The following is a 20057-nucleotide window of genomic DNA, read 5'->3' on the forward strand; positions in this document are numbered from 1 at the left end:
AGTCAAAAGGGTTCCAGGGCAAGGAAAAGTCCTCCAGTCATCCTCAGACAAGGCACGGGGGTCCCCAAGAAATCCTCCAGGCAAGCCTTCCCCTGAGCCCCAGCAGCAGCACACCCCTGGTAGATTCTAGTCCAAGAACAAGAACATTTTCATGGGGTCACAGCCCCTTCTTTTATACACAAAAATCCTTTGTCTAAAAGGTACAGGCAAGGGGAGAACCAGATGCAACTGGTTCTGGAGCACATTGTTTTGCTCAGCTCCCCTCTCTATTCACAAGGCAGACCAAGGAGATCAGACACACCACAGTGGGTGGAGCCAGTATTGTGGAGGGAAGGCACAGCCCTATTCACGTCCCAGGTGCAACTCCTCCCTCCCATCTACATGCAGATCTCCCTATTCACCACCGGGCAGACTCATCCTGGCTCCTGGAGCCAACCACACCAGCCAGCCCCTGTCACTCAAAAGCCAGACAGGCAATTCACATCTCACAGTACACAGAAATGCCACATCTAAAACTGGCACTTCTCCACTAGACACACTAAATCTGAGGACACAATCGCACAGCATTTGTCCTCACGAGTTCGCACATACCAAACTCGACCCTGCACTCCCCACATATCAGGAACTGCCATGGACACACATATCCCCCATGCATTCCTATGGGAGGGCAGGCCACTCTCAGCACACACACTCAGAGTGCGCATGCACTTTACACTGGGCCACAGTGCTAAATTGCGCAGAGGCCTAAAATCACTACCACCATGCCAGAGGCTGAAGGCAAAAAGTCTGGGGGTGAACCTGTAAAAAAGGCCCAAGTCCTACATTATGTGAGTCTCAAAAATCTGATTTATGAGAAATGCCTGGAATCAGCTTCAAAATTGCTTTATGCACAATATTAGCACGCCACATTTCAGCCGATGTGTTTGAAGGGGCGTAGCTAGGCACGCTCGCCTGGGTTCTACCTTATGAAGAGTTACTGTGTCTTGAGCTAATTTCTTGATTTAAAACCAAAATGCTCATTCGACTGGTTTTAGATGAGCAGTTTACACACATATAGTACCGAATGCTAGAAGTTAGCCCGTTCCAAAGCATTTGCAATGTTCGATGGTAAAAGAACTGAAGCTCACAGTGAAAATATATGCAGATTCATCAACTATGTGGAAGTCTGGGACACGACACGTCATCGCATGTCAACAGTTTGAGAATCTGTCCACACATTCGTGGATTCACAAAAAGACTCCGAAGTATGTGTGGAAATCTGCACAAGTCGCACATAGACCCTGTCCCCAGACTTACTCCCATACATCGTATACAAAACTATTGTGACTCAGGGCCTGAGTCACAAAGGGCCCCGCACTGGTGGGAGGCCCCGCACTGGTGGGAGACCCCGCAAGAGAATTCTCATAGCGGAGATTTCGCCCGAGGCCCGGAGACTCCACCATGAGGGCGGAGGCCCTTTGGAAACCAGGTCCTCAGATCCACAGTGATTTGTGTCAGATAACACATTTTGGTTAAGTGGGGAAACTAGGATTAAAACTCATGGTACCCATCCCTACAGATGAAACCGTACCCAATGGGTCCGCCTGCATCCCACTTTAAAACCTACTCACTTATTGGAAGCTGCTTCACTGTATGACAGGCCGTTTCTAGGAGCTTTGACCTCACAGGGGCATAGGGCAGTGGTTCCCAAACTTTTGACTCCTAAGGACCCCCACTGAATCACTACTGGAAGCCGGGGACCCCCAAGCAATTTGTACAATTTAAATTTATTTTTAAAAACGCCTTTTGAAGCAGAGGCAATTTCAAGAGGGAGACAGCCTGAATTGGGTCTATTGGCATGGACATATATGCATGTATGCTCTCAGCCATAGCAGCACCTCTACATTCTCATTCCAGAGCCTTGGAGAGATGACCCTTCCTTACAGCAACAGGTTGAATAATTGTGAATTATTAGCATTTTTACCTATTCACAGTTTAAGAAGGTCTAAAATATTATACAATTATGAAGCATTTTATAATAAAGACATGCCCCAAGGAGCAACAAATATTGTGAAAATTCTAACAAGATAGTGCACAAAGCGATGAGTCCAGTGTACAGAGCAAATTCAAGGTCTATATTAGGAGTTTATCATGGAAGTGCAAGAGATGGCAGGAGGCATATTGTTTCAGCAAGATCATGGAACAATGCTATGCCATTTACCATAAACCCCTGTTAGACATAATCTTCAGTCACAGACAGCAGAACAACATTTTACCACCAAGGGGTGAGCAGTGCAGTTAAGGCATATTTCAGGGAGGCCTCTCGTGGCAACTGACATGACCCTCTCCTGTTAGGATGCCCACTGCCCCGTCCCTTGCCAACAACAAACTGCAAAGGCTACACAGAATAAGAGCTTGATATATCTGAATATGACAGCACACATAATTCACCCAAGGGCTTGTGGAAAGTGAGCAAATAGACAGCAGCACGAAAATCCTACTGCTGATCCTGGCTGCATCTATTTTTACCTGCCTGCCAAGTAACGGCTTTTATTGTATTGCCTGTATTTTCATTGTTGTGGCTGTATCTGCTGTTGTCTGTCTTCCCCCGCTGCCAGTACGTGGTCTGTGTCCCTTTTTCCTCCCTCTGTTCCCCTCGCTGTCCCCGTGCTCTTTCTGCCCGGTCTTTCCTTCTAGACCCCTCGCTGCCCCATGTCTCTGCCCGGTTTTCCCTTCTGTTCCCCTCGCAGCCCCCGTGCCTCTCTGCCCGTTCTGCCTTCTGTTCTTAGCTGCCCCTATATTTCTGTATTCTGTATTTTGCCTCTGTGCCACTCGTTTTTTGTGCCCGTCTGCCCTCTGTGCCACTCGTTTTTCCCTCGTTTTTGTGCCCCTTTTGCCTTCTGTTCCACTCGTTTTTCCCTCGTTTTTTGTGCCTTTCTGCCCTGTTCCCCTTGTTTTTTGTGCCTTTCTGCCCTCTGTTCCACTCATTTTTTGTGCCTTTCTGCCCTCTGTTCCACTTGTTTTTCCCTCGTTTTTTGTGCCTTTCTACCCTCTGTTCCACTCGTTTTTCCCTCATTTTTTGTGCCTTTCTACACTCTGTGCCACTCATTTTTCCCTCGTTTTTTGTGCCTTTCTGCCCTCTATTCTGCTCGTTTTTCCCTAATTTTTTGTGCCCTACTGCTCTCTGTTCCACTCGGTTTTTTGTTCCTTTCTGCCCTCTGTTCCACTCGTTTTTTGTGCCTTTCTGCCCTCTGTTCCACTCGTTTCCCCCTCGTTTTTTGGGCCCTTCTGTCCTCTGTTCCACTCGTTTTTTTAGTGTTTCTGTCCTCTGTTCCACTCGTTTTTCCCTCGTTTTTTGTGCCCTTCTGCCCTCTGTTCCACTCGTTTTTTTGTGCCCTTCTGTGCCACTCGTTTTTTCCTTGTTTTTGTGCCCTTTTTGCCTTCTGTTCCACTCTTTTCCCCAGCTGCTGTGCCCCCTGTGGCCCGCCCCCCTGACTGCCCACTACCCATTCGCTGCCCTCGCCTCCCGATTGTATTGTTGTGGTCTCGCCGCCCCTGCACCAACATTCACAGCTCTTGTGTGCTGTGAGGACGCATGGGCGTTTTATTTTTCACTATGACGGCAGGCACTCGAGTCCTGCGGACCCCCTGGGAATGTCTCACGGACCCCTGGGGGTCCACGGACCACAGTTTGGGAAACACTGGCATAGGGTATCAAGGGATGTTGGCACGATTTCACCTTGGCACTCATTACGAGTGATCTGTAAATGGCAGTCCCGTGCAAACAACTGCTTGTGAAGAGGTTGCATTTATAAGTACTGTCATGCTTATCGTATTCAATAATTACTGCGTGTGAACTATGGCGCCCCTCATTCAGGTAAAACCTGGTTGAATTTAAAGAGTAAAAAAGCCCGGTAAAAATGGAGCATTCAGATTTCGCCACTGTAAGTAACACACATTCCCCATCTTATGTCTATCTTAAGGTCAACATTTGTAATTGGCGATAATTCTCACACCAGTAAATTCCTTAACATTGGAGTCTTTCGTGGGTGTGATAATGGGATTTTTATTCTTACCGAACACAATTTATCAACCTTACGAGAATGAAGAGCTGAGTGGACCTGCAGGAAATGGAACTAGTTACCATGGACTGGACAGCCAGAGCTCTGTCCAGTGGATGCCTTGAGCCACTGAGTCACCAGATGCAGTGTCCTCATAGAGAACATGCAGTGTATTGATTCTTTTGTTTGTGGTTATAATTAAGGGGCGCGGCAGAGCGCTTTGCTCAGCAGCACTCATGAAAGGGCAGACAAACGTCTAGGGACAGCACATAAACTTGACAGGTCCAGAGCGTTTTAGTGTTTCCGGTTCAGAGGTCACGTTCCGGAGAGCAGGGCCGGCTTTAGTACTAGTGGCGCCCGGTGCAAGAATCATTTTTGGCGCCCCTGCACCCTATGACAGCATCCTCAGATTCTCTTACTATCACCGGGCATAAGTGCCCCTCATCTCTCCAAACATACCAGGTTGGCACCCCTCCGCAGGTCAGCGGCCACACCAGTAGCACTGCCCTAAAGCCGGCCCTGCTGGAGAGCTTTCTCAAGAGGACGTCGGAGAGATTGAGGGGCCGTAAGATCTGTTTAAACAGGGTGTATTTATTACCAAGCAGGGCCAAGCCACGCAATAAATCTGCGGACGGCGTGTTGATGTGGAGAATGCCTTACCTCCACGTGCTCAGCAAGAATTTCCCGCAATCAGAAATGAGCTTGGACTAAGTGGGTTTCCAGGTGGACAGTCTCGACGCTCCGTGCCGCCGCACTGCCCACACGCCATGTGCCATGGTAACATGGCAGAGTGCAGGAAGCCGCGCGCCCGGCGCGCCGTACCCTGAATTCAAAGTTCAAGGGGGATTGGGGACTGTGAGAAACTAAAGAAGGGGCTACAGCTCTGGGGCATGCCGCGTGGGCGAGCAACCTGGAGGGTGTTTACAGTACAGACAGTGGGGTTAACGCGCATGCTGCATTTGTAGTAAAACCACGAACATATCATTTCATGTGGAAAGTGGGAACTCATAAGAAAGAACATGGCTAACACCAAGCACAATTGAGAATGCTCTATTACTTACCGGTAATCTTCATTACTCCGGGTCGCGTTGTCCTTGTCCCATTCAGTACTATGTGGAGATGGCCATCTCCTGACAGAAAAAAACAAGAGGAATGCATGGACCCTAATACTGCCCCTCCCACCAGGAGTACATAAGCAGTACTTACCCAGCAGCCCTCCTGTTCTTTTTTTCTGTCTGTCGACAGATTGGATGGTGTGCCGATGCTGCTCCTGCTGGGCTGGAGTGGCAGGGCTCTTTCTTCGCCCCCTGCCCGGCTGCCTGGCTGTGCGGGTGCGGGGTCTCCTGGACTGACTCCTGGCCTGCCGGGCTTACTGGGCGTCAGTCTCCCTTGGAGCCGGTGTTCTATGCTGTGCACTGCGGGCATCTCCTGGCCTTTGCGGCTGGGGCTGGTGTTCCAGGTTGCTTCCGGGTCACGGGCTCGTCTTCCCGAGCCTGGCCGGGGAGATGTGCCTCGCTGGATGGGCTCCTGCTGGATCTTGGATGTGGCGACGGTGGAGTGGGGGCCTTGTTCCTGGGGTTGGCCCCCACTCCGGGTGAGTGCCGATTGTGGGGTCTTTTTCCTTCTGACTTGCGCACTGTGGAGGGATGTTTTGGTGCTGCCGTCGGCCTGTGCACGATTCCTGCCCTGTATTTCTTTCCCGTTTGCGTTGTATGCTATGTCCCGTACATGAGCGGCGCTGTGAGCAGGATGTCCCTTTGTGCATGTTCCCAGCCCTGTGTTCCGCTACGGTTCTTGACCTCGGGCCTGACAAGAGGAATGCTAGGACCCTAATACTGCCCCTCCCACCGGGAGTACATAAGCAGTACTTACCCAGCAGCCCTCCTGTACTACCAAGCCCAGACAGGAAGGCCCGCCGTCGGAGAGGGAGGGAGGGGCGTATGAATGGGACGAGGACAACGGGACCCGGAGTAATGAAGATTACTGGTAAGTAATAGAGCATTACCCCCAGGTCCCTTATGTCCTCGTCCCATTCAGTACTATGTGGGGAATACCAAAGCAGAAATCCGGCCTTCCGCACCTACAAGCACACCCAGGAAACCACAACAAAGGCAGCAACCCAAGGGAGCACTGAGAAGGAGGGAAAGGAAGACCGCAGGAAACAACCGGCCCGCAACCCAGAACAGGTCAACAGGGACAAGGACCGAAGACAAACAGAAGGACAGGGCCCCAAAAAAAGGAGGCCGCCAACCCGAGAAACCGGTGAAAGGGCAACCGGGACCAGGACAAAAAGGACATGCCAAAACAACCCACCGGACAAAAGCCGCCAAGCCCAGAACCTGCAGGAAGGCACCCAGGACTCGGCAGACCCACAAGGAAATCGAGACACCCCCGAAGAAGCCAAAGAAAGAAACGGGCAACAGAGCGCAGGCACCAGCACCCACACCAAAAAGGAAGGAGAAGGCACAGGCCAGAAACCGGCTCACAGCACCAAACCAAAGACTCGCCCCAAAGAGATCAGAGGAGGAAACCCGCCCGACGAGGCCCAGGAAGCAACAAGAACCCAGGAGCCGAACAGGAGCGAGAAAAGACCACCACACAGAGACGCCCCAAGAAACCAGCCGAAAGCTGACCAAGCAAGGAGAGGCCAACAAACCCGGAAACCAACAACAAAGAAGCCCAACAAGGGCGGGCACAGACACACCAGCCACAACGCCAAGAAAACCCCATCCCCAAAAAGGGAGGGAACACATGGCAGGAGGGGAGCACAGAGCAACCGGGAAACCCCAGCAGCCACCAAACCAGGCACAGAGGGCAGCACAAAAGAAGGTGCCCAAACGGCAAAGGACCGCCCAGGAACCCCACACCCAGACCAGGCAAGCAGCAAGGGCAGGAGCAGCGGAAAAAGGAAATATTCAGGGTGCACAGGACCCAGACCACAACCACAAGGCCCGAACCCAGCAACACCGGGGAGGAGCCAAGCACACAGCAAAAGCAGGGCAACAAACGCCGAAGGAACCAGGAAGCCAGGACCAGAGCCAAGCAACCCGACCACGCAGGAGGTACAGCAGGTCCAACAAACCCCAGAAGGAGCCCACACAGCACCCAGAGCAACACAATGGGCAGGAGGAACCGGGAACCACCAGCACAAACCCGCCAGACCACACAGAAGGCCAAGGCTGAAGCAGGAGGAAGCAGAAGCAGAGGGCCAAGCAGCAGAAAAACCCCAGACAACCCGCAGCCAGGAGGGAGGGCCCACAGAGGCTAGAGCACCAGAGAACCGCGCCCCAACAAGAGAGGAAGAGGGGAGGGGGTGGGGCATCCAAACAGACCCACACCGGGAACAAAGCCCGGGAAAGCCAAGGAGGAAGAAGCGAGCCAGGATGCCATAACCAGGAAGGAACCAGGAAACGGCCGGCAAAGTACTCCCAGAGCAGGCCGAAAACAACAGCACAGCCAGAAAACTCAGGAGGCACCGCCCGAGGCCACCCCGAACCAGCAAGAAGCCGGCAGGCCCACAACACAAGGGAAACAAGCCCGGAAAGAGAACCGCCAGCAGAAAAACGCCCAGAAGGACCCACCAGGAAGCGGCCACAACAGCACAGCACCCCGCCAGGACACAAAAGAGCCCGGGCAAGGAAGCAGAGCCCAAAAAGGAGCCCAACACGCAGGAGCAGAAAGCCCCAGCAGACACCCAGCCAGGCACCCACCTAGGGAACCAGACGAGACCAGAACAACCCAGGGAGCAAACACACCCGAGAGCAGACGGACCAAGAAGCCAATAGCACTCAGCAGCCCCAGGAGGCCAAGCAGGCAACAACCCGACCCGACCAAGCACAACTACTGAGCAGACAGAGGAGCACTGGCACAGCACACCAACCCGATGAACAGGCGGCACGACAGGACAAGGCAGCAGGAAAGACCGCCACGCCCAGACAGCAGTGGTTACAACTCCAGGGACCAAAGACGAACCGCCACCGGAAACAAAACCCGGGGGAGGGGGGGAGGGAGGGGCGCCAAGGAAAGAAGAGCAGGCACCCAAGCACACCAGCCAGAAAAAAAAACCACCAGACACGCCCAGGAGGCCCCAGCCAGGAACAAACCAAGCGGGCATCACGGCACAACCAGGAGGGGCGGCCAGGAAAAACACCAGAAGCAAGCCAAAGGCAAGCACAGGGAGAGCCAGCGCAGAAGCAGCCAGACCCCGTAAGCAACCCAAGCACACAGAAGGCCCCGTGACAAACCCCGAAGCCCCAGGCCTGAGGAAAGGGAAGCCCACAGCACCAAGAAGACCCAGGTGGGCTCCCAACCAGGCCCGACCCAGCACAACAGCAGAGAACAGACGAGAACAGGAGCAGGCAGGGTGGAACAGAACAGCACAGCCGCACCAAGGCAGCACAAGCCACCCATGCGCAGGCAGAGGGGACAGAGTACCCCAGAGAGCCCCCGGCACGACACCGCCAAGCATCCACAAGAGGAACTAGGCGCAGCCCAAGGGACGGGAGGAACAGGAACCCCAAACGCCGACCCAGCCTGCAGCGGAGTCCAGACACCCAAGCGCGGCAGGAGGGGGGCGGGGTCAGAGAGCCCCAGGGATCACCAGTGTGTCCGAGCAACCACAGGCACACAGAAGCACCCGCCACCGAGCCTACACAGGAAGCAAGCAGCGCGGACTCCGGAGGCAGCAGCAGGATACCCCAAAAAAGAAGAGGGGACGTAGCACAGCACTGAACACAAGCTCCCCAAGCAAGAGGCCCTGAAACAAACCTCGGCACCCCCAGGAGGTACTGACTCAGGAACATGGCACCCTCCAGAAAGCTCGCCTGCCACCACACCATGACCGGCACCAGCAGGCTAACAGAGGCATCTAGAAGAAAAAAAGGGGGTGAAAACAGCCAGAGCGGGGGCCAACAGCACAACAAGGCCCCCACCTCAAATGGGAAAAAAACATCACATGCTGCAAAGGAACACGTCACCCCAGCGCTCCAGATCACATCAGCACGCCAGTAATTTAAGGCATCCCAGGGACGCAAACCCCTCAATCCCAACCGGCCAAGCGCAGAAAGCCCATGGCACACACAAACGCTGCACGGGCCACAGCAAACAATACACAGTGAAGACACAACAGCACAGCAAAGCGAAGCCAAACATCGCAGCACAAAGTATTCGCCAATGAATTATATGAATGCAGCTTTGAAATCATGGCGGGGCAATGCGCAGTAGAAATTGCCAGAGAGTTGGCCAGAAACACAGGACACATGGCGTCATTACTGAGCCACAAACCCAGATCCCCAGGCCCGAGGTCAAGAACCGTAGCGGAACACAGGGCTGGGAACATGCACAAAGGGACATTCTGCTCACAGCGCCGCTCATGTACGGGACACAGCATACAAGGCAAACGGGAAAGAAATACAGGGCAGGAACCATGCACAGGCCGACGGCAGCACCAAAACATCCCTCCACAGTGCGCAAGTCAGAAGGAAAAAGACCCTACAATCTGGACTCACCCGGAGTGGGGACTAACCCCAGGAACAAGGCCCCCACTCCACCGTCGCCACATCCAAGATCCAGCAGGAGCCTATCCAGCGAGGCACGTCTCCCCGGCCAGGCTCGGGAAGACGAGCCCGCGACCAGGAAGCAACCGGGAACACCAGCCCCAGCCGCAAAGGGCCAGGAGGTGCACGCAGTGCACAGCATAGAACACCGGCTCCAAGAGGGACTGATGCCCAGCAAGTCCGACAGGCCAGGAGTCAGTCCAGGAGACCCGCGCCCGCACAGCCTGGCAGCCAGGCAGAGGGCGAAGAAAGAGCACTGCCACTCCAGCCCAGCAGGAGCAGCACCAGCACACCATCCAATCTATCGACAGACAGAAAAAAAGAACAGGAGGGCTGCTGGTTAAGTACTGCTTATGTACTTGTTTTTTTCTGTCGGGAGATGGTTATCTCCACATAATACTGAATGGGACAAGGACATAAGGGACCTGGGGGTAATGCAGAGCTTACGTCGAAATTCTGTATGTGCTCAACGTGTCAACAATGCCTTGATGTTGCGCCTGCCATTGACAAACTCAGACTTTGTCACAGGTCCCCGAGATGTTTAATTGGTGTCAGATGTCTTAGGAGTGTAGGCCTTGAACCTCTAGGAACTACGTGAAGAAAATAAAAAACAAGCATGCGCGCCTCATGCGGCAGCATGGGGAGTGGAGAGAGGGGAGGGCCTGCGCAGGTTTCCCTTACGGGAGCGAGCAGCAAGGCGCGATAATTACTAACATATGGCGCCACTGCTCGTTCCCACAAGGGAATCCCAAATGTGCACGCGTTACCATGGGAAGCAATGCAACTGTCGAGGTCTTGTTGCATCCCAGGCCAGATGAACCAGTATCCATGGGAGCGAAGAGAACGCCTTTCCACTCCTGCAGGGTATAGTCGCCTGTAGCCACCTAGGCACACCAAAGGTAGACTGATACCCCCTCGGGAGTGAAGAGACCAGGAAGGACCACCAGTACTTCTTTCAATAAGGAGGAAGGAGGAACAGTAGGGCTGGTATTCCTGCATGAAACAAATGAACAGTAGAAATTAGAGTGATAAAGCTGCCAACCAATGGTAACTAATGGACAGACCATGAGCCCACTGTACATAAACAAAATGTCTCCCAGAGACAGTACATACACTGTCTAGGCAAGACCTAAACAAAGAGACAATCTTGTATGACTGCTAGATCATACGTCTTGAAACACAAGTAGAATTACCTGAAGTTTGCATTGTCTGTAGACATAAAGCATACCTGCCAACTTGAAGAACGATCTCACGATGTGAGGAGGGGGCGGGGCCTTGTGTACAGTAGTACCTAGGAGGCACTTTTGAATCCCACCTGCCCCAATCCCCCATTGCCCCCTTTTCTATCCCCCCCCAAAGAAAGGGTTACTGAGGCTGGTGCCGATGTCCTGGGATGTTTTCACACCGCTTAATGGACGTCGGCAGTTCAAATCCTTGGAAAACGAGCGGGAAAACCTCTATTTACAGTGGTTTTCGGCTCATTTTCCCTGCCACCATGTGATATCAGGTCCTCGCCGGGAGACCGTGTAATGGGAGCCCATATTGTGTGTCACACAGTGGCGCCGTGTGAGTTGGCAGGTATGCATAAAGGTTAAGATTTTGCCTCTTTCCACTACTGGATTTCAGAAGTAATTGAAAAGGGGACAATAGTAACCTGCATTGTCAACTTTGTCCTAACAAGCAAGAAAGATTAGTGTACATGTGGGACCTTAGCCGACAGGCACTAATTGAACCCTGTTATTGTAGAGATGCCATAATTACTTGTTTGAGCGGAGAAAATCCACAATTAACAAGGGGTAGACCTCTATATTCTACACACCCAGGCACTCAAATAAAATCCTCAAATCCATCAGGGCTACCTTACCGCTGTTTCAATTTAGCAAAGAGTTCAAGATGCGCCTTATTAAAAGAACACAATACCACAATACATTGACCATGCACATACTGACACGCCTCTCTCAACCACTCTACCCCACTCTACAATATGCCTCTCCTTTCTCCCAGCCCCCCTCCTCTTGCACCACCCCTCCGCCTCCTACATCCAGCCCACCCTCCCCTACCACCTCCCTGCCGACCCTCACAGGTAGCCCCCCTCCTCTATCATCTCCCTCCCTCCTCTTACATCCAGTCCACCCTACTCCTGCTACATCTCCACCCTGCCTCCTCCCACACCTAGCCCTCCCCTCCTCTCACATCACTACCCCGCCCCCTCTCTTATCTAGCCCCCCTCATCCATCGCCACCCCTCCTCCTTCCATACCTATTCCCCCACCACCTTCACCACTTCCCCTCCTCTCACACCTAGTCCCCACTCCCCCGTCACCATCCCCCTCCTCTCACACCCAGTACCCCCTCCTCCTCTCACATCTTCTCCTACCCCCTCCCACACCTAGTCCCCCTTCTCTTCGCACATCACCACCCCCCCTCCTCTCACACCTAACCCTCTCCTCATTACCACTCCCACTTCCCTCACCTCTACTCCCCCCTCCCCCATACCACCAATATGCCCCCCTCCTATACCACCCCCATTTCCCCCTCCTCCCACACCACCCCACCACCTTGTCACTCCTCCCACACACTATCAGTGTAATCACACAAGTATCCACCATGGAAACTCCGACATTATCTCCTCTCCCTCCTTCACACTCCCCTACTTCTTCTATACCCACGCCTAACACATACCCAACTCTTTACCCACCTCCGCCCCATACTCTTTCCCGGCCTCTATCAGTTCTCACACCAAACCGAGTCCTATCTCCCCAACTTATACTTCGCTCTACCATCCCCACCACTACCGTTCCTAACTCCACTCTGGACAAGATTATGTCCACCCTCTTCCAAATTAAAGACGAGCTGCAAACCTTCAAAGAGCTATTTACAAATCAAATTAGACACCCTTCTCTACCCGGTACCCACCTACCCCACCAGCCCCCCACCACATCTACATGCTCACACATACACAACCCTCCTCTTTGGACCTCTATTCCTGCCCATAACTCTTCCACCCGACCTATCCGATCCATCAATAAACTGGCACGTTATGACATACGTGCCCTCCTACACTCCTACGATTCCGCCTCCATGGCCCGCACAGCCACCACACACCTCCCCATCCCTACTATCCATTCCAACCCTCACAGGCCCCCTACTCAAAATAATAGAGGCACCATCTCTAACAATCTCACAAAAGTCACCCTCACTCTGGACCCCTCGCCTCCATCATCACCCCACGGCTCAAATGCACACTACTTAACTGTAGATCTGCCCCCAGACACTCATCGGACATAGCCGACCTCAATATCGCACTTGATTAAGACCTTATCATACTCACCAAAACCTGGTTAACAGAATCCTCCTCCCCCTCATTGACATTTTAGTTCCCCTTAACTATCACATCATCAGATGAGACAGGGCCTGCAGGACAGGAGGAGGCATAAGATGTATTCACAGGAGTAACCTCTCAGTAACTAGAGACATCTCCCCTACATTTTCCTCTTGTGAACACATATGCCTCAATGTCAACAGTGAGGGCAATCCAGTATGCTCTCTACATATCATTTACCACCCACCAGGAGACAACTTCACCTTCACTGAACACCTCATGGACATGATCACAATGAACTCGGGTCGACAAAATACACAAATATTCCTTGGTGATTTCAATCTTCACTGGAATGATCACAATGACTCGGTGGTTAACAGTCTCAAAAACTTACTCAACACCCTAGACCTCACCCAAATCTGCAACAGCCCCACTGACGACAAAGGATCTATCCTGGACCTCATCTTCTCCAAAGGTGATGCCACCCAACTAGACTCAATCCAACCCTGTGACTGGTCTGACCACCACATTATCACATTCTTCATCAATGAATATGTGAAACTTTGTCCAGCCCAATCCACCAACCCCAAGACCTGGAAAAGAGACCTGAAGAAACTCAACCCCAACTCCTCACCATCTCCCAGCTACAACCTTCTCCTACCCCCCACCGGAAACAACGATGTTCAGGCGCTCACCGATCATTACCTCAAATCAATGACCACGATAGTCAGAGTTAGAGTCAATTAAACTTTATTCGATTTTAAGTTACAAAATCATAAAAGCATACATTTAAAAGACAATGTTAACAAAAAAACCTATACATTAAAAAGGAAAAAGAATTCGCAATAAAGAGGTGTGTTATAGTTCATAGGGGGGCCAGATACTATCCAGGATATCTCTCCGCACAATTCATTTTATATCACCAATATCAAAAGTAAGAAAGACGCAACGTATATATGTACGTATTCGGTTTAAAAATATTTACAACTTCTTCAGACGCTATGTACAGTCTTTCAAATCACTTTTTGGTATAAAAAAGTTAAAAACGTGGATACAACCTCGATAAAATATTCATTCTCTATAATTTTTGTAACTTTTCCACATCTTAATTGATACAATTTATAAAGGGACCAAATATAAAGTTTAAAATCCTATAGACAAACTGTTAAATAGGGAAGGAATAGTAACCCACCGATGATTCAGTTTATTTTAACTTTTATCTTCAATTAATCATTCTAAGTTAGTTCTGTGATGAACAATACACTTCAAGAAGTTAATAACAATATTTACCAACCATTCCCCGTCCAGTAACTGTAAAAAGAGAAATGCAGGGCGACATCTTTTGAAACCCATTAGTTTTAGTGGTGGTGTAAGCCATTTCTTTCGATGCTCACTGTAAAACTTACAAAAAAGAATGGTATGTATAGTTGTCTGGGTAGAGATCTCATCGCAGGGGCAAAGAGGTAAGTCATTTGCCCAGTTGTTTCTCGTTGGAAATACAACCAGTCGGTGAAAAAAGTTTAGCCTAAACCTTACCAGAAGATAGCGCTCATAAGTGGTGGTATTATACGTTAGGTAGGGCTGCATGGCAAATGTTGTTTGGACAGCCAAGCTGTGTTTAACAGATGGTTTTGTGGCCTCGGTCGTGAGACGCAGTTCTTCAAGATGGTTAAGACAATGCTTCTGAGACTTTCCTAGGTACCTCCCGAATTGAAAGGGGTCATGATAATATTTTTCCAGCCCTAGGTCAAATAAGAACCTTTTCACATAGGATAACCATCTAGACTTATGTGCATTCTCCAGGGCAATACAGTCTGAGATTATCATTTGTGAAAAGGCTGTTTATTCTGACGACCAAATTCGGTGCCACAATAAGAGTGGCTGTATTTTCACTATATCTGACAGGTGGGAAAGTCCCAATTCCATATGACAGGAAAAGGTAGCCGTACTCCTGGGTACTGCTAGAAGGTACCTCAAAAAGGTATTTTCTACCCCCTGTAACACATCCGTAGCCACATGGCCCCACACACCCGCCCCATACAATGCCACTGTAAGGCATTTAGCTTTGTAGATTTTAACAAGTTCCAAAGGGGCTCTTTTCCCTAATTTCCTTGAGAAATTTACAAGGGCTGTGGTGGTTCTCATGAAAAGGAGTTTCCTGGTTTTAACTGCCGGTTTCCAACAAAGTTTTTGCTCAATCATAATTCCTAGATAGGGGTATTTGTGTGTGGTCGCTAGTTTTTCCTTATTCAATTAGATGTCCCTTGTTTTACGATAGTCAATGAAGTTGCACCCCTTCAGTTAAAGAGAGTCTCCTCCAAAATCTCTAAACCATGGTACGACGGTCTGCTTAACGATGACAGACGAGCTATGAGACTAGCTGAACGTAATTGGAGATCTACCCCGTCAGTTTTTCACCTTAATGCACTAAAGAAAAAGAGAAATGCTTACTTCAGGAAAATCAAACGATCGAAAGCCGACTTCTTTAGCCTTCAACTTGACCAAGCAAAAAACCGACCAAAAAACTATTTGAACTAATCAAATCGCAATCCAAGGACGAACCACAGCGATTACTGAACACATCCAGCACCCTACCGTCTTGTGAAGAATTCTCTACCTTCTTTAATCTAAAAACAACCAACATTAAGAATGATCTCCTCCTTGATCTAAACCTATACTCCAGCCCCCTCAGCAAAACACCCATTAAACTAAAAAACAATGCGTCCTGGTCATCCTTTGACACCTACACAGAAGATTCCGATGGCAAGATCCTGGGCACCCTGAAGCCCTCCAATCACCCCTCGGACCCTCTACCTGCAAACGCTGTAAAGGATCTTATCCCATGGCTTCTACCACTCTGGACCACAATCATTAACAGCTCTCTCCAACAAGGATGCATCCCAGACTCCCTCAAAGTTGGACAAGTATCGCCCATACTCAAGAAACCCACAGCTGACCCTACTGACCTTAATAACTATCGCCGTATCTCCAACATCCCTACCTTAGCCAAACTGTTAGAAAAATGTGTTCACCTCCAACTGACAAAACACATCGATCACTTTGACCTCCTCAACCGACACCAATCTGGCTTCCGCGCAGGCCACAGCACAGAAACAGCCATGACTCACATAATTGATGACGCACTTCAAATTCTTGACCAAAATGGTACCTGCCTCCTCATCCTTCTCGACCTTTCTTCAGCATTCGACACGGTCAAACACGAGAACTTACTTAATCTGCTGAACACCAGAATGGGTCTTTCGGGAACAGTACTCAAATGGTTCACCTCCTTCCTCCACAATCGGACTCAGAAATTCAAAATCAACAATCCTTTTTCCAGCCCTGCCCCAGTAACACTAGTTGTCCCACAAGGCTAAGCCTTATGCCCTACACTGTTCAATCTAGTCATGGAGCCACTCACCGTACTGCTTCATGCCTCTAATGTGCAATTCCTCATGTATGCTGACGACACCCAACTCTACCTCAAACTACAATCCCCGGATGACATCAAACTTCTCAACTCAACGCTTAAGGACACACAGACATGGCTGGCAGAGAACCATCTCAAACTTAATGCTCTAAGAACTGAGTTTTTACTAATAGCTCCCCCGCCAAAATCCACATCGCTCAGGATTGGCTTAAACACCTCAATGCATTCAACGTCCAACCCATCATTGTAGACTCAGCAAAATCTTTAGGTATAACCCTCGACTCCAATCTCAATATGCAACGACATATCAGCAATGCAACGAAGGGAGCTAATTTCCAAATCAACACCTTGAGGAAGCTGAAACCCTTCCTTCCAGCCAACGACTTCCGAACTGTGGTCCAAGCGCTAGTTATCCCTTGGATTGATTATGGAAGCACCACACTCTGCGGCCTCCCTCTATCTACAACCGCACCACTAAGAGCCTCTACCAATGCTGCAGCAAGACTCATCACTGGATCAAAAAAACGCTCACACATCTCCCCCGACTTAAAATCTCTGACTGGTTACCCTATGAAGCCAGAATACACCTGAAAATTGCGTGCATTACACATAAGGCCTTACACCACAATTCGCCCAGTTACATTGCTCAGAAATTGACAATCTCAGGAGGTTCAAGAGCAACAAGAAGCGCACAAACTCTCCTTCTGAAACCAGAAAAATTCCACAAGACAAAAACATACAAACGCTCCTTCTCAGGGATGGCTCCCAGGATTTGGAATGCCCTCCCTCCAGAAATAAGACTTATCTCATCCACTGCATCCTTCAAAAAGGAAGTCAAATCGATCCTCCTGGCTATATTCACTTGAACATAAAACTTTGGAAATACTATTTAACTGTTTCTCTTTCCCCTGTATTACATTGTTTTTGTCTTCTCATATCTATGTAAAGTGCTCTGATATCTGTAAGGATCTTGTTTGCCCTATATAAAACCTTGAAAATAAAATAAATAAATAAATCTCCTATTGCTGGCTGAAATTAAGCTTGACTGTGATCCTGTACAGCGCTCCACTGCCTTTTGGTTAGATTCATTCTGTAGAAATACCACATATATGCATAAAATGAACAGGACGTTTTGAAAATGTATTGACTATGTTGAGTACAAACTTTTATAAGTGTATGTCTGTCTTCCAATAATGTTTGTGACGCATAGTTAGCGTAATTAATCTTTTGTTTATATACGAGTACATGTATAAATGCATATGAGGGCATAGATGTATGTATATTTATGAATAAATATATATATATATATATATATATATATATATATATATATATATATATATATATATATATATATATATATATATATATATATTGGCATGTGATCAAGGGCTTTCGAGCCCGAAACGCGTCATTGCTGTTTACCTGTACCAGTAAAAGAATTGTTTGGTCAGATCCTGTGGTCCGTCTCCTGCTTCGCCAGTCCGTGGAGATTGGAGGTGGCTTTGGGAGTGTTTTCTGCATATATATATATATATATGTATATATATATATATATATATATATATATATATATATATATATATATATATATATACATATATATATATATATATATTCACTGAAAAAACCATAGGTTATAGACCATATATAGTTAGGAATTTGCATTTACAAAACCTTGAAAATTCACTGAAAAAACCATAGGTTAGAGACCATATATAGTTAGCTGGATATTTTATTGACATAAAACCAATGAAATTCCATATATAGTTAGTTGCACTAACTATATATCGCGCACCCGCAATCCACTGCTGATGATGTCACATATTACATCATTCATGACATGGTCAGTGACATCACTGATGACATCACTGATGACATCTCAAATGACATCACTGATGACATCACTGATGACATCTCAAATGACATCACTGATGACATCATCTAGTGTCTGTGTGTTTTTGTAAAGTTTAAATATGTTTTACATATTGAAGAATGAGTGGATGTATGGAAGACTGAGTGTGTGTGTGGCTGGCTGGGAGGTGTGTGACTGTGCATATCAATGTGTACTTGTATCAGTGATTGTATAAGAGAGTAAGTATGTGTTAGTATATGTGTGAAAAGTATGGTGTTCTGTGTTTAACTGTATAGATGAGGAAATCGAAGTGTGATTGATTCTTCACAGGACTGACTAGGTGTATGAGTGCATATGATAGTGTTGTAATAATGAGTGACTGTATGTATGAGTGATTGTATGGGTGAATGAGTGAATGTGTGTGTAGACGTAGGAATCAGTGAGAGCGTATGTAGTAACTGGTATTGGTGTGTCATGATGTCATCAGTGATGTCATTTGAGATGTCATCAGTGATGTCATTTGAGATGTCATCAGTGATGTCACTGAAGTATGGTGTTCTGTGTTTAACTGTATAGATGAGGAAATGGAAGTGTGATTGATTCTTTACAGGACTGACTAGGTGTGTGAGTAACTCCATGGATGAGTGGCAGTGTGTGAGTGTCTGCATAGGTGTATGAGTGCATATGATAGTGTTGTAATAATGAGTGACTGTATGTATGAGTGATTGTATGGGTGAATGAGTGAATGTGTGTGTAGACGTAGGAATCAGTGAGTGCGTATGTAGTAACTGGTATTGGTGTGTCATGATGTCATCAGTGATGTCATTTGAGATGTCATTTGAGATGTCATCAGTGATGTCATCAGTGATGTCACTGACCATGTCATGAATGATGTAATATGTGACATCATCAGCAGTGGATTGCGGGTGCGCGATATATAGTTAGTGCAACTAACTATATATGGAATTTCATTGGTTTTATGTCAATAAAATATCCAGCTAACTATATATGGTCTCTAACCTATGGTTTTTTCAGTGAATTTTCAAGGTTTTGTAAATGCAAATTCCTAACTATATATGGTCTATAACCTATGGTTTTTTCAGTGAATTTCATTGTTTTTTTAAAAGCTAACATCTATAGCTGTAAAATATATTCTTTATTACGTGACGTATCACGTAGCCACGTGAGACGCCTCATGACGCGTCGCATAACCGTGACGTATCGGCTCTGCAGCGCAAACAAAACCCGTAACGTAAGCATGCCGGAGCACGCTTACAGATATATATATTTTTTTTAACCTTAATTAGACAAAATCCACACGTGCACATATCTTGAGGCCTTGCAAAGGCACATCAAACAAACAGTCCCTACAATTTTGCCAAGTTTGCTGGAAATCTATTCCCTTAATTTTTTTTTTACTGTTTCTCTTGGTTTTCCCCTTGTTACGCTTACCGGGACGCTACCCGGTACGCAAACCGGACGCTCCAAAAACACAAGATGGCGGACTCCCGCTACGCTGCCGGTTAGCTGCCCGGTTCGCGTACCGGGAAGCGCCTCTACCGCGAAAAATCACGGGGGACTTTAATATCCCCCTCATCAATCCTAGGGGGTCAGGAGTGGTCTACCTTGCCCCCTTTCCTTCATTTCCCCCTTCGTTTTTCACCACATCTTGTCTCTCGATCGTACTGAGAGACAAGATGGCGGCCGCTCCGGACTGTTTAGAATGTTGACAGACACCGGAGAGCCAATCAGCTTCGCTTCGCGAAGTTCTGTTACGCGTCAGGTACGCGAACCGGGGCGCTAACCGGAATGCTGTCACAGATATATATATTTTTTTAAACGTTAATTTCTCAAAA

This window comes from Lissotriton helveticus, chromosome 5_1, assembly GCF_964261635.1.
Source record: "Lissotriton helveticus chromosome 5_1, aLisHel1.1, whole genome shotgun sequence".
NCBI classification, from domain to species: Eukaryota; Metazoa; Chordata; class Amphibia; order Caudata; family Salamandridae; genus Lissotriton; species Lissotriton helveticus.